The sequence below is a fragment of the Camelus ferus genome, chromosome 9 (assembly GCF_009834535.1).
Source record: "Camelus ferus isolate YT-003-E chromosome 9, BCGSAC_Cfer_1.0, whole genome shotgun sequence".
Classification (NCBI taxonomy): Eukaryota; Metazoa; Chordata; class Mammalia; order Artiodactyla; family Camelidae; genus Camelus; species Camelus ferus.
The window spans coordinates 1,901,104-1,913,987 of record NC_045704.1 but is presented as its reverse complement, the minus strand read 5'-3'; positions in this window follow the sequence as shown (position 1 = coordinate 1,913,987).

The following is a 12,884-nucleotide window of genomic DNA, read 5'->3' as shown; positions in this document are numbered from 1 at the left end:
CAAACTGCTCTCCATACAATAATATGGGGTGGTAGTAACTCCAACTCGATTTCACAGTGAAAACTGCTGGGCTCCAACTCGGTTTTACAGTGAAAACTGCTGGAAATTCAAACCGGCACTAGGAAACACACTGAGAGACCCGAGTAAAAGTTTCTCATTCAACCCGTTCCCTTTGTGCTGGATGAACGAAAGTCTCTCCACATGTTCATTTCTGAGAGATACGTGTGTGTGAAAGCAGTCTTTCACCTAGCTTGTTGGAAACACAAAGTTTCTTTTCAGTTGAAAACTGCTCTCCATACAATAATATGGGGTGGTCGTAGCTCCAACTCTATTTCACATTGAAAACTGCAGGAACATCCAAACGGCACTAGGAAACAGACTGAGAAACCCGAGTAAAAGTTTCTACTGCAAATCGTTCCCTTTGTGCTGGATGAACGATCGACTCTCCACATGCTCAGTTGTGGCAGAAAAGTGTGTGTGAAAGCCGTCCTTCACCTAGCTTGTTGGGAACACAAAGTATCTTTCCATTTGTAAACTACACTCCATAAATTTATATGGGGATGTACAAGCTCCAACTCGGTTTTACAGTGAAAACTGTTGGAACTTCAAACCGGCACTATAGAAACACACTGAGAAACCAGAATAAAAGTTTCTCCTCCAACCAGTTCCCTTTGTGCTAGATGAACAAAAGTCTCTCCACATGCTCAGTTCAGAGAGATAAGTGTGTGTGAAAGCCGTACTTCACGTAGATTTTTGGGAACACAAAGTTTCCTTTCAGTTGCAAACCACAATCCATAAAATTATATGGAGGGGTACAAGCTCCAAATCGTTTTTACAGTGAAAACTGATGGAACTTATAACCGGCACTAGGAAACACACTGAGAATCAAAGTAAATGTTTCTCCTGCATCCCATTCCCTTTGTGCTAGATGAACGAACGTCTGTCCACATGATCAGTTCTGAGAGATACGTATGTGTGAAAGTCGTCCTTCACATAACCTGTTGGAATCACAAAGTTTCTTTTTAGTAGCTACCTACACTCCATTGAAATATATGGGGAGGATTTAGCTCCAACTCGGATTTACAGTAAAACCTGCAGGAACTTCAAACCGGCATTAGGAAACGAACTGAGAAACTAGAGTAAAAGTTTCTACTGCAACACGTTTCTATTTGTGCTAGGTGAACGAAAGTCTCTCCACATGATCTGTTCTGAGAGATATGTGTGTGTGAAAGCCGTCCTTCAGCTATCTTGTTGGTAACACAAAGTTTCTTTTCAGTTGCACACTACAAACCCTACCTATATATGGGAGGTAATAGCTCCAACTCGGTTTTACAGTGAAAAATGCAGGAACTTAAAACTGGCACTAGGAAACACACTGAGAACCCACAGTAAAAGTTTCTCCAGCACCACGTTCCCTTTGTGCTAGATGATCGAACGTCTCACCACATGCTCAGTTCTGAGAGTTAAGTGTGAGTGAAAGCCGTCCTTCACCTAACTTTTTGGGAACACAAAGTTTCTTTTCAGTTGCAAACTGCTCTCCATACAATAATATGGGGTGGTAGTAACTCCAACTCGATTTCACAGTGAAAACTGCTGGGCTCCAACTCGGTTTTACAGTGAAAACTGCTGGAAATTCAAACCGGCACTAGGAAACACACTGAGAGACCCGAGTAAAAGTTTCTCATTCAACCCGTTCCCTTTGTGCTGGATGAACGAAAGTCTCTCCACATGTTCATTTCTGAGAGATACGTGTGTGTGAAAGCAGTCTTTCACCTAGCTTGTTGGAAACACAAAGTTTCTTTTCAGTTGAAAACTGCTCTCCATACAATAATATGGGGTGGTCGTAGCTCCAACTCTATTTCACATTGAAAACTGCAGGAACATCCAAACGGCACTAGGAAACAGACTGAGAAACCCGAGTAAAAGTTTCTACTGCAAATCGTTCCCTTTGTGCTGGATGAACGATCGACTCTCCACATGCTCAGTTGTGGCAGAAAAGTGTGTGTGAAAGCCGTCCTTCACCTAGCTTGTTGGGAAGACAAAGTTTCTTTTCAGTTGCAACCTACACTCCATACAATTTAATGTGGAGGTACTAGCTCCAACTCGGTTTTACAGTGAAAAGTGCAGGAACTTCATACCGGCACTAGGAAACAGACTGAGAAACCAGAGTAAAAGTTTCTCCTGCATCCCGTTCCCTTTGTGCTAGATGAACGAAGGTCTCTCCACATTATAAGTTATGAGGGATACGTATGTGTGAAAGCCGTACTTCACCTAGCTTGTTGGAAACACATAGTTTCTTTTCATATTCAATATACACTCCATACAATTACATGGGGAGGTTCTAGCTCCAACTAGGGTTTACAGTGAAATCTGCAGGAATTTCAAAACTGCCGTAGGAAAAAGACTGAGAAACCAGAGTAAAAGTTTCTACTGCAACACGTTTCAATTTGTGCTAGGTGAACGAACGTCTCTCCACATGCTCAGTTCTGAGAGATATGTGTGTGTGAAAGCCGTCCTTCACCTATCTTGTTGGGAACACAAAATTTCTTTTCAGTTGCACACTACAATCCCTACCTATATATGGGAGGTACTAGTTCCAACTCGATTTTACAGTGAAAATAGCAGGAACATAAAACTGGCACTAGGAAACACACTGAGAACCCACAGTAAAAGTTTCTCCTGCACCACGTTCCATTTGTGCTAGATAATCGAACGTCTCTCCACATGCTCAGTTCTGAGAGTTAAGTGTGTGTGAAAGCAGACTTTCACCTAGCTTGTTGGAAACACAAAGTTTCTTTTCAGTTGAAAACTGCTCTCCATACAATAATATGAGGTGGTCGTAGCTCCAACTCGATTTCACAGTGAAAACTGCAGGAACAGCAAAACGGCACTAGGAAACAGACTGAGAACCCCGAGTAAAAGTTTCTACTGCAAATCGTTCCATTTGTGCTAGATGAACGATCGACTCTCCACATGCTCAGTTGTGGCAGAAAAGTGTGTGTGAAAGCCGTCCTTCACCTAGCTTGTTGGGAACACAAAGTATCTTTCCATTTGCAAACTACACTCCATAAATTTATATTGGGATGTACAAGCTCCAACTCGGTTTTACAGTGAAATCTCTTGGAACTTCAAACCGGCACTATAGAAACACACTGAGAAACCAGAATAAAAGTTTCTCCTCCAACCAGTTCCCTTTGTGCTAGATGAACAAAAGTCTCTCCACATGCTCAGTTAAGAGACATAAGTGTGTGTGAAAGCCGTACTTCATGTAGATTTTTGGGAACACAAATTTTCCTTTCAGTTGAAAACTACAATCCATAAAATTATATGGAGAGGTACAAGCTCCAAATCGTTTTTACAGTGTAAACTGATGGAACATATAACCGGAACTAGGAAAAACATTGAGAATCAATGTAAATGTTTCTCCTGCATCCAATTCCCTTTGTGCTAGATGAACGAACGTCTGTCCACATGATCAGTTCTGAGAGATACGTATGTGTGAATGTCGTCCTTCACATAACCTGTTGGGATCACAAAGTTTCTTTTTAGTTGATAACTACACTCCATTTAATTATATGGGTAGGTATTAGCTCCAACACGGATTTACAGTAAAACCTGCAGGAAATTCAAACCGGCACTAGGAAACGAACTGAGAATCCAGAGTAAATGTTTCTACTGCAACACGTTTCTATTTGTGCTAGGTGAACGAACGTCTCTCCACATGCTCAGTTCTGAGAGATATGTGTGTGTGAAAGCCGTCCTTCACCTATCTTGTTGGTAACACAAAGTTTCTTTTCAGTTGCTCACTACAATCCCTACCTATATATGGGAGGTACTAGCTACAACTCGGTTTTACAGTGAAAACTGCAGGAACTTCCACCAGGCACTTGGAAACACACTGAGAATACAGAGTAAAAGTTTCTCCTGAAACCCATCCATCTGTGCTAGATAAACGATCATCTCTCAACATGCTCAGTTAAGACAGATACTTGTGTGTGAAAGACGTCCATCAACTAGATTGTTGTCAACACAAAGTTTCTTTACAGTTGCAAACACATTCCATACAATTATATGGGAAGGTAATAGCTCAACTCGGTTTTACAGTGAAAACTGCAGGAACTTCAAACCGGCACTAGGAAACAGACTGAGAAACCAGAGTAAAAGTTTCCCCTGCAACCCGTTCCCTTTGTGCTAGATGAACGACAGTCTCTCCACATGCTCAGTTCTGAGAGGTAAGTGTGTGTTATAGCCGTCCTTCACCTAGCTTTTTGGGAACACAACGTTTCTGTTAAGTTGCCAGCTACAATCCATTAGTATATATGGGGAGTTACAATCTCCATCTCGTTGTTATAGTGAAAACTGCAGGAACCTCAAAAAGGCACTAGGAAACTGACTGGGAAACCAGAGTAATAGTTTTACCTGCAACCCGTTCCCTTTGTGCTATATGAACGAACGTCTCTACACTTGCTCAGTTCTGAGAGATAAGTGTGTGTGAAAGCCGTCCTTCACCTACCTTGTTGGGAACAAATAGTTTCTTTTCAGTTGCAAACTACATTCCATTCAATTAAAAGGGGAAGTACAAGCTCCAACTCTTTTTTACAGTGAAAACTGCAGAAAATTCTAACCGGCACTAGGAAACACAGTAAGAATCCACAGTAAACGATTCTCCTGCAAACCTTTCCTTTTGTGCTAGATGAACGAAAGTGTCTCCACATGATCAGTTGTGAGAGATAAGTGTGTGTGAAAGCTGTACTTCACATAGCTTGTTAGGAAAACAAACATTCTTTTCAGTTGCAAAGTACATTCCACACAATTATATGGTGAGGTACTAGCTCCAACTCGATTTTACAGAGAAAACTGCAGGAAATTCAAACCGGCACTAGGAAACACCCTGAGAAAACAAAGTAAAAGTTTCTCCTGTAACCCGTTCCCTTTGTGCTAGATGAACGAACGTCTCTCCACGTGTTCATTTCTGAGAGATAAGTGTATGTGAAAGCCGTCCTTCACCTACCTTGTTGGTAACACAAAGTTTCTTTTCAGTTGCTCACTACAATCTCTACCTATATATGGGAGTTACTAGCTACAACTCGGTTTTACAGTGAAAACTGCAGGAACTTCCACCAGGCTCTTGGAAACACACTGAGAATACAGAGTAAAAGTTTCTCCTGAAACCCATCCATCTGTGCTAGATAAACGATCATCTTTCAACATGCTCAGTTAAGACAGATACTTGTGTGTGAAAGACGTCCATCAACTAGATTGTTGTCAACACAAAGTTTCTTTTCAGTTGCAAACACATTCCATACAATTATATGGGAAGGTAATAGCTCAACTCGGTTTTACAGTGAAAACTGCAGGAACTTCAAACCGGCACTAGGAAACAGACTGAGAAACCAGAGTAAAAGTTTCCCCTGCAACCCGTTCCCTTTGTGCTAGATGAACGACAGTCTCTCCACATGCTCAGTTCTGAGAGGTAAGTGTGTGTTATAGCCGTCCTTCACCTAGCTTTTTGGGAACACAACGTTTCTGTTAAGTTGCCAGCTACAATCCATTAGTATATATGGGGAGTTACAATCTCCATCTCGTTTTTATAGTGAAAACTGCAGGAACCTCAAAAAGGCACTAGGAAACTGACTGGGAAACCAGAGTAATAGTTTTACCTGCAACCCGTTCCCTTTGTGCTATATGAACGAACGTCTCTACACTTGCTCAGTTCTGAGAGATAAGTGTGTGTGAAAGCCGTCCTTCACCTACCTTGTTGGGAACAAATAGTTTCTTTTCAGTTGCAAACTACATTCCATTCAATTAAAAGGGGAAGTACAAGCTCCAACTCTTTTTTACAGTGAAAACTGCAGAAAATTCTAACCGGCACTAGGAAACACAGTAAGAATCCACAGTAAACGATTCTCCTGCAAACCTTTCCTTTTGTGCTAGATGAACGAAAGTGTCTCCACATGATCAGTTCTGAGAGATAAGTGTGTGTGAAAGCTGTACTTCACATAGCTTGTTAGGAAAACAAACATTCTTTTCAGTTGCAAAGTACATTCCACACAATTATATGGTGAGGTACTAGCTCCAACTCGATTTTACAGAGAAAACTGCAGGAAATTCAAACCGGCACTAGGAAACACCCTGAGAAAACAAAGTAAAAGTTTCTCCTGTAACCCGTTCCCTTTGTGCTAGATGAACGAACGTCTCTCCACGTGCTCATTTCTGAGAGATAAGTGTATGTGAAAGCCGTCCTTCACCTACCTTGTTGGGAACACAAAGTTTCTTTTCAGTTGCAAACTACAATCCATAAAATTAAAAGGGGAGATACTAGTTCAAACTGGGTTTTACAGTGAAAACTGCAGGAACTTCAAACCGGCACTAGGATATAGTGTGGTAAAAGAGAGAAAAAGGTTCTCCTGCAACCCGTTCGCTTTGTGATAGATGAACGAACTTCTATCCACATTATTAGATCTGAGATATAAGTGTTTTTGAAAGCCATCCTTCACCTAACTTTTGGGAACAAATAGTTTCATTTCAGTTGCAAACTAAACTCCATTTAATTATATATGGGGTTACTAGCTCCAACACGGTTTTACAGTGAAAACTGCTGGAATGTGAAACCGGCACTAGGAAACAAACTGAGATAACAGAGTAAAAGTTTTTCCTGCAATCCGTTCCCTTTGTGGTAGATGAACGAAGATCTCTCCACATGCTCATTTCTGAGACATAAGTGTGTGAGAAGGCCGTCTTTCATCTAGCTTGTTGGGAACACAAATTTTCTTTTCAGTTTCAAACTACAATTCATACAATTTTATGGGGAGGTACTAGCTCCAACTCGGTTTTACAGTGAAAATTGCTGGAAATTGAAACCGACACTAGGAAACTCAATGAGAAACTACAGTATTCGTTTCTTCTGAAACTCGTTCATTTTGTGATGAACGAACGTCCTCCACGTGCTCAATTCTGAGAGAAAAGTGTGTGTGAAAGCCTTCCTTAAACTAGCTTGTTGGGAACACAAATTTTTTTCATTTGCAATCTAAACTCCATACTATTAAATGGGGAGGTACTACCTCCAACTCGGTTTTACAGTGAAAAATTCAGGAAATTCAAAACGGCACTAGGAATCAGACAGAGAAACCAGAGAAAAATTTCTCCTGCAAACCGTTCCATTTGTGCTAGATGAACGAAGGTTTCTACATATTATAAGATATGAGTGATACGTATATGTGAAATCCGTCCTTCACCTAGCTTGTTGGGAACACATAGTTTCTTTTCAGATGCAAACTACACTCCATAAAATTATATGGGGAATTACCAGCTCCAACACAATTTTACAGAGAAAAGTGCAGGAAATTCAAACCGGCACTAGGAAACAGACTGAGAAACCAGAGTAAAAGTTTCTCCTGTAACATGTTCCCTTTGTACTAGATAAACGAATATCTCTCCACATTATCAGCTCTGAGAGATACGTGTGTGTGAAAGCCGTACTTCAGGTAGCTTGTTGGGAACACAAAGTTTCTCCTCAGTTGCAATCTACACTCCATACAATTACATGGGGAGGTACTAGCTCCAACTTGGATTTACAGTGAAAACTGCTGGAACTTGAAACCGGCACTATTAAACACAGTGAGAAACCACAGTAATTGTTTCTCCTGCAACCAGTTCACATTGTGCTACATGAACGAACGTCTCTCCACGTGCTCAAATCTGAGAGATAATTGTGTGTGAATGCTGTACTTCATCTAACTTGTTGGGAACACAAAGTTTCCTTTCAGTTGCAAACTACACTCCATACAATTACATGGGGAGGTACTAGCTCCAACTAGGGTTTACAGTGAAATCTGCAGGAAATTCAAAACTGCCGTAGGAAAAAGACTGAGAAACCAAAGTAAAAGATTTACTGCAACAAGTTTCTATTGTTGCTAGGTGAACGAACGTCTCTCCACATGCTCAGTTCTGAGAGATATGTCTGTGTGAAAGCCGTCCTTCACCTATCTTGTTGGGAACACAAAGTTTCTTTTCAGTTGCACACTACAATCCCTACCTATATATGGGAGGTACTAGCTCCAACTCGGTTTTACAGTGAAAACTGCAGGAACTTAAAACGGGCACTAGGAAACATACTGAGAACCCACAGTAAAAGTTTCTCCTGTACTACATTCCCTTTGTGCTAGATGATCGAACGTCTATCCACATGCTCAGTTCTGAGAGCTAAGTGTGAGTGAAAGCCGTCCTTCACCTATCTTTTTGGGTACACATAGATTCTTTTCATTAGCAAACTACTCAGTACTTTTATATGGGGAGTTACAAGCTCCAACTCGGTTTTACAGTGAAAACTGCTGGAACTTCAAACCGGCACTAGGAAATACACTGAGAAACCCGAGTAAAAGTTTCACATGCAACCCGTTCCCATTGTGCAGGATGAACGAAAGTCTCTCCACATGTTCATTTCTGAGAGATAAGTGTGTGTGAAAGCAGCATTTCACCTAGCTTGTTGGAAACACAAAGTTTCTTTTCAGTTGAAAACTGCTCTCCATATAATAATATGGGGTGGTCGTAGTTCCAACTCGATTTCACAGTGAAAACTGCAGGAACTTCAAACCGGCACTAGGAAACAGACTGAGAAACCCGAGTAAAAGTTTCTACTGCAAATCGTTCCGTTTGTGCTAGATGAATGATCGACTCTCCACATGCTCATTTGATGCAGATAAGTGTGTGTGAAAGCCTTCCTTCACCTAGCTTGTTGGGAACACAAAGTATCTTTTCATTTGCAATCTACACTCCATACAATTAAATGGGGAGGTACTAGCTCCAACTCGGTTTTACAGTGAAAAGTGCAGGAACTTCCTACCGGCACTAGGAAACAGACTGAGAAACCAGAGAAAAATTTCTCCTGCAACACGCTCCATTTGTGCTAGATGAACGAAGGTCTCTCCACATTATAAGTTATGAGGGATACGTATGTGTGAAAGCCGTCCTTCACCTAGCTATTTGGGAACACATAGTTTCTTTCCATTTGCAAACTACACTCCATAAATTTATATGGGTATGTACAAGCTCCAACTAGGTTTTACAGTGAAAACTGCAGGAAATTCAACCCGGCACTAGGAAACAGACTGAGAAACCAGAGTAAAAGTTTCTCCTGTAACTTGCTCCCTTTGTACTATATAAACGAATATCTCTCCACATTATCAGCTCTGAGAGATACGTGTGTGTGAAAGACGTACTTCAGGTAGCTTGTTGGGAACACAAAGTTTCTCTTCAGTTGCAAACTACACTCCAAACAATTATATGGGGAGGTACTAGCTCCAACTTGGATTTACAGTGAAAACTGCTGGAACTTGAAACCGGCACTATTAAACACAGTGAGAAACCACAGTAATAGTTTCTCCTGCAAACATTTCACTTTGTGCTAGATGAACGAACGTCTCTCCACGTGCTCAAATCTGAGAGATAATTGTGTGTGAATGCTGTCCTTCATCTAACTTGTTGGGAACACAAAGTTTCCTTTCTGTTGCAAACTACATTCCATACAATTACATGGGGATGTTCTAGCTCCAACTAGGGTTTACAGTGAAATCTGCAGGAACTTCAAAACTGCCGTAGGAAAAAGACTGAGAAACCAGAGTAAAAGTTTCTACTGCAACACGTTTCTATTTGTGCTAGGTGAACGAATGTCTCTCCACATGCTCAGTTCTGAGAGATATGTGTGTTTGAAAGCCGTCCTTCACCTTTCTTGTTGGGAACACATAATTTCTTTTCAGTTGCACACTACAATCCCTACCTATATATGGGAGGTACTAGTTCCAACACGGTTTTATAGTGAAAACTCCAGGAACTTAAAACCGGCACTAGGAAACACACTGAGAACCCACAGTAAAAGTTTCTCCTGCACCACGTTCACTTTGTGGAAGATGATTGAACATCTCTCCACATGCTCAGTTCTGTGAGCTAAGTGTGAGTGAAAGCCTTACTTCACCTAACTTTTTGGGAACACAAAGTTTCTTTTCATTTGCAAACTGCTCTCCATACAATAATATGGGGTGGTAGTAACTCCAACTCTATTTCACAGTGAAAACTGCTGGGCTCCAACTCGGTTTTACAGTGAAAACTGCTGGAACTTCAAATCGGCACTAGGAATCACACTGAGAGACCAGAGCAAAAGTTTCTCATTCAACCCGTTCCCTTTGTGTTGGATGAACGAAAGTGTCTCCACATGTTCATTTCTGAGAGATAAGTGTGTGTGAAAGCATTCTTTCACCTAGCTTGTTGAAAACACAAAATTTCTTTTAAGTTGAAAACTGCTCTTCATACAATAATATGGGGTGGTCTTAGCTCCAACTCGATTTCACAGTGAAAACTGCAGGAACTTCAAACCGGCACTAGGAAACAGACTGAGAAATAAGAGTAAAAGTTTCTACTGCAAATCGTTCCCTTTGTGCTAGATGAACGATCGACTCTCCACATGCTCAATTGTGGCAGATAAGTCTGTGTGAAAGTCGTCCTTCAACTAGCTTGTTGGGAAGACAAATGATCTTTTCATTTGCAATCTATACTCCATACAATTAAATGGGGAGGTACTAGCTCCAACTCGGTTTTACAGTGAAAAGTGCAGGAACTTCATACCGGCACTAGGAAACAGACTGAGAAACCAGAGAAAAATTTCTCCTGCAAACCGTTCCATTTTTGCTAGATGAACGAAGGTCTCTCCACATTATAATTTATGAGGGATACGTATGGGTGAAAGCCGTCCTTCACCTAGCTTGTTGGGAACACATAGTTTCTTTTCAGATTCAAACTACACTCCATAAATTTATAAGGGGTACTACCAGCTCCAACTCAATTTTACAGTGAAAACTGCAGGAAATTCAAACCGGCACTAGGAAACAGACTGAGAAACCACAGTAAAAGTTTCTCCTGCAACCTGTTACCTTTGTACTAGATAAACGAATATCTCTCCACATTATCTGCTCTGAGAGATACGTGTGTGTGAAAGCCGCACTTCAGGTAGCTTGTTGGAAACACAAAGTATCTTTCCATTTGCAATCTACACTGCATAAATTTATATGGGGATGTAAAAGCTCCAACTCGTTTTTACAGTGAAAACTGCTGGAACTTCAAACCGGCACTATAGAAACACACTGAGAAACCAGAATAAAAGTTTCTCCCCCAACCAGTTCCCTTTGTGCTAGATGAACAAAAGTCTCTCCACATGCTCAGTTCAGAGAGATAAGTGTGTGTAAAAGCCGTACTTCACTTAGATTTTTGGGAACACAAAGTTTCCTTTCAGTTGCAAACTGCAATCCATAAAATTATATGGAGAAGTACAAGCTCCAAATCGTTTTTACAGTGAAAACTGATGGAACTTATAACCGGCACTAGGAAACACACTGAGAATCAAAGCAAATGTTTCTCCTGCATCCCGTTCCCTTTGTGCTAGATGAACGAACGTCTGTCCACATGATCAGTTCTGAGAGATACGTATGTGTTAATGTCGTCCTTCACATAACCTGTTGGGTTCACAAATTTTCTTTTTAGTTGCTAACTACACTCCATTGAATTATATGGGTAGGTATTAGCTCCAACACGGATTTACAGTAAAACCTGCAGGAACTTCAAACCGGCACTAGGAAACGAACCGAGAAACCAGAGTAAAATTTCTACTGCAACACGTTTCTATTTGGGCTAGGTGAACGAACGTCTGTCCACATGCTCTGTTCTGAGAGATATGTGTGTGTGAAAGCCGTCCTTCAGCTATCTTGTTGGTAACACAAAGTTTCTTTTCAGTTGCACACTACAATCCCTACCTATATATGGGAGGTACTAGCTCCAACTCGGTTTTACAGTGAAAACTGCAGGAACTTAAAACCGACACTAGGAAACACACTGAGAACACACAGTAAAAGTTTCTCCTGCACCATGTTCCCTTTGTGCTAGATGATCAAACGTCTCTCCACATGCTCAGTTCTGAGAGTTAAGTGTGAGTGAAAGCCGTCCTTCACCTTTCTTGTTGGGAACACAAAGTTTCTTTCATTTGCAAAATACCCTCCTTAATTTTATAGGGGAGTTACAAGCTCCAAATCGGTATTACAGTGAAATCTGCTGGAACTTCATACCGGCACTAGGAAACAGATTGAGAAACCCGAGTTAAAGTTTCCCATGCCAACAGTTTCCTTTGTGCTGGATGAACGAATGTCTCTCCACGTGTTCAGATCTGAGTGTAATTGTGTGTGAAAGCCGTCCTTCACATATCTTCTTTGAAACACAAAGTTTCTTTTCAGTTGCAAACTACACTCCGTACAATTATATGGGTAGGTACTAGCTCCAAATCGGTTTTACTGTGTAAACTGCAGGAACTTGAATTCGGCACTAGGAAACACACTCATAAACCACAGTAATAGTTTCTCCTGCATACCGTTCACTTTGTGCTACATGAACGAACGTCCCTTCACGTGCTGAATTCTGAGAGATAAGTGTGTGTGTAAGCTGTACTTCACCTAGCTTGTTGGGAACACAAAGTTTTTCTCAGTTGCAAACTACAATCCATACAATTATACGGGGAGGTACTAGCTCCAACTAGGTTTTACAGTGAAAACTGCAGGAACATCAAATCGGCCATAGGAAACAGACTGAGAAACCAGAATAAACTTTCTCCTGCAACCCGTTCCATTTGAGTTAGATGAACGAACTTCTCTCCACATGCTCAGTTCTGAGAGATAAGTGTGTGTGAAAGCCGTCCTTCACATAGCTTGTTGGAAACACAAAGTTTCTTTTCAGTTGCAAACTACACTCCATAAAATTATATGGGGAAGTACTAGCTCCAACTTAGATTTACAGTGAAAACTGCTGGAACTTGAAACCCACACTATTAAACACAGTGAGAAACCACAGTA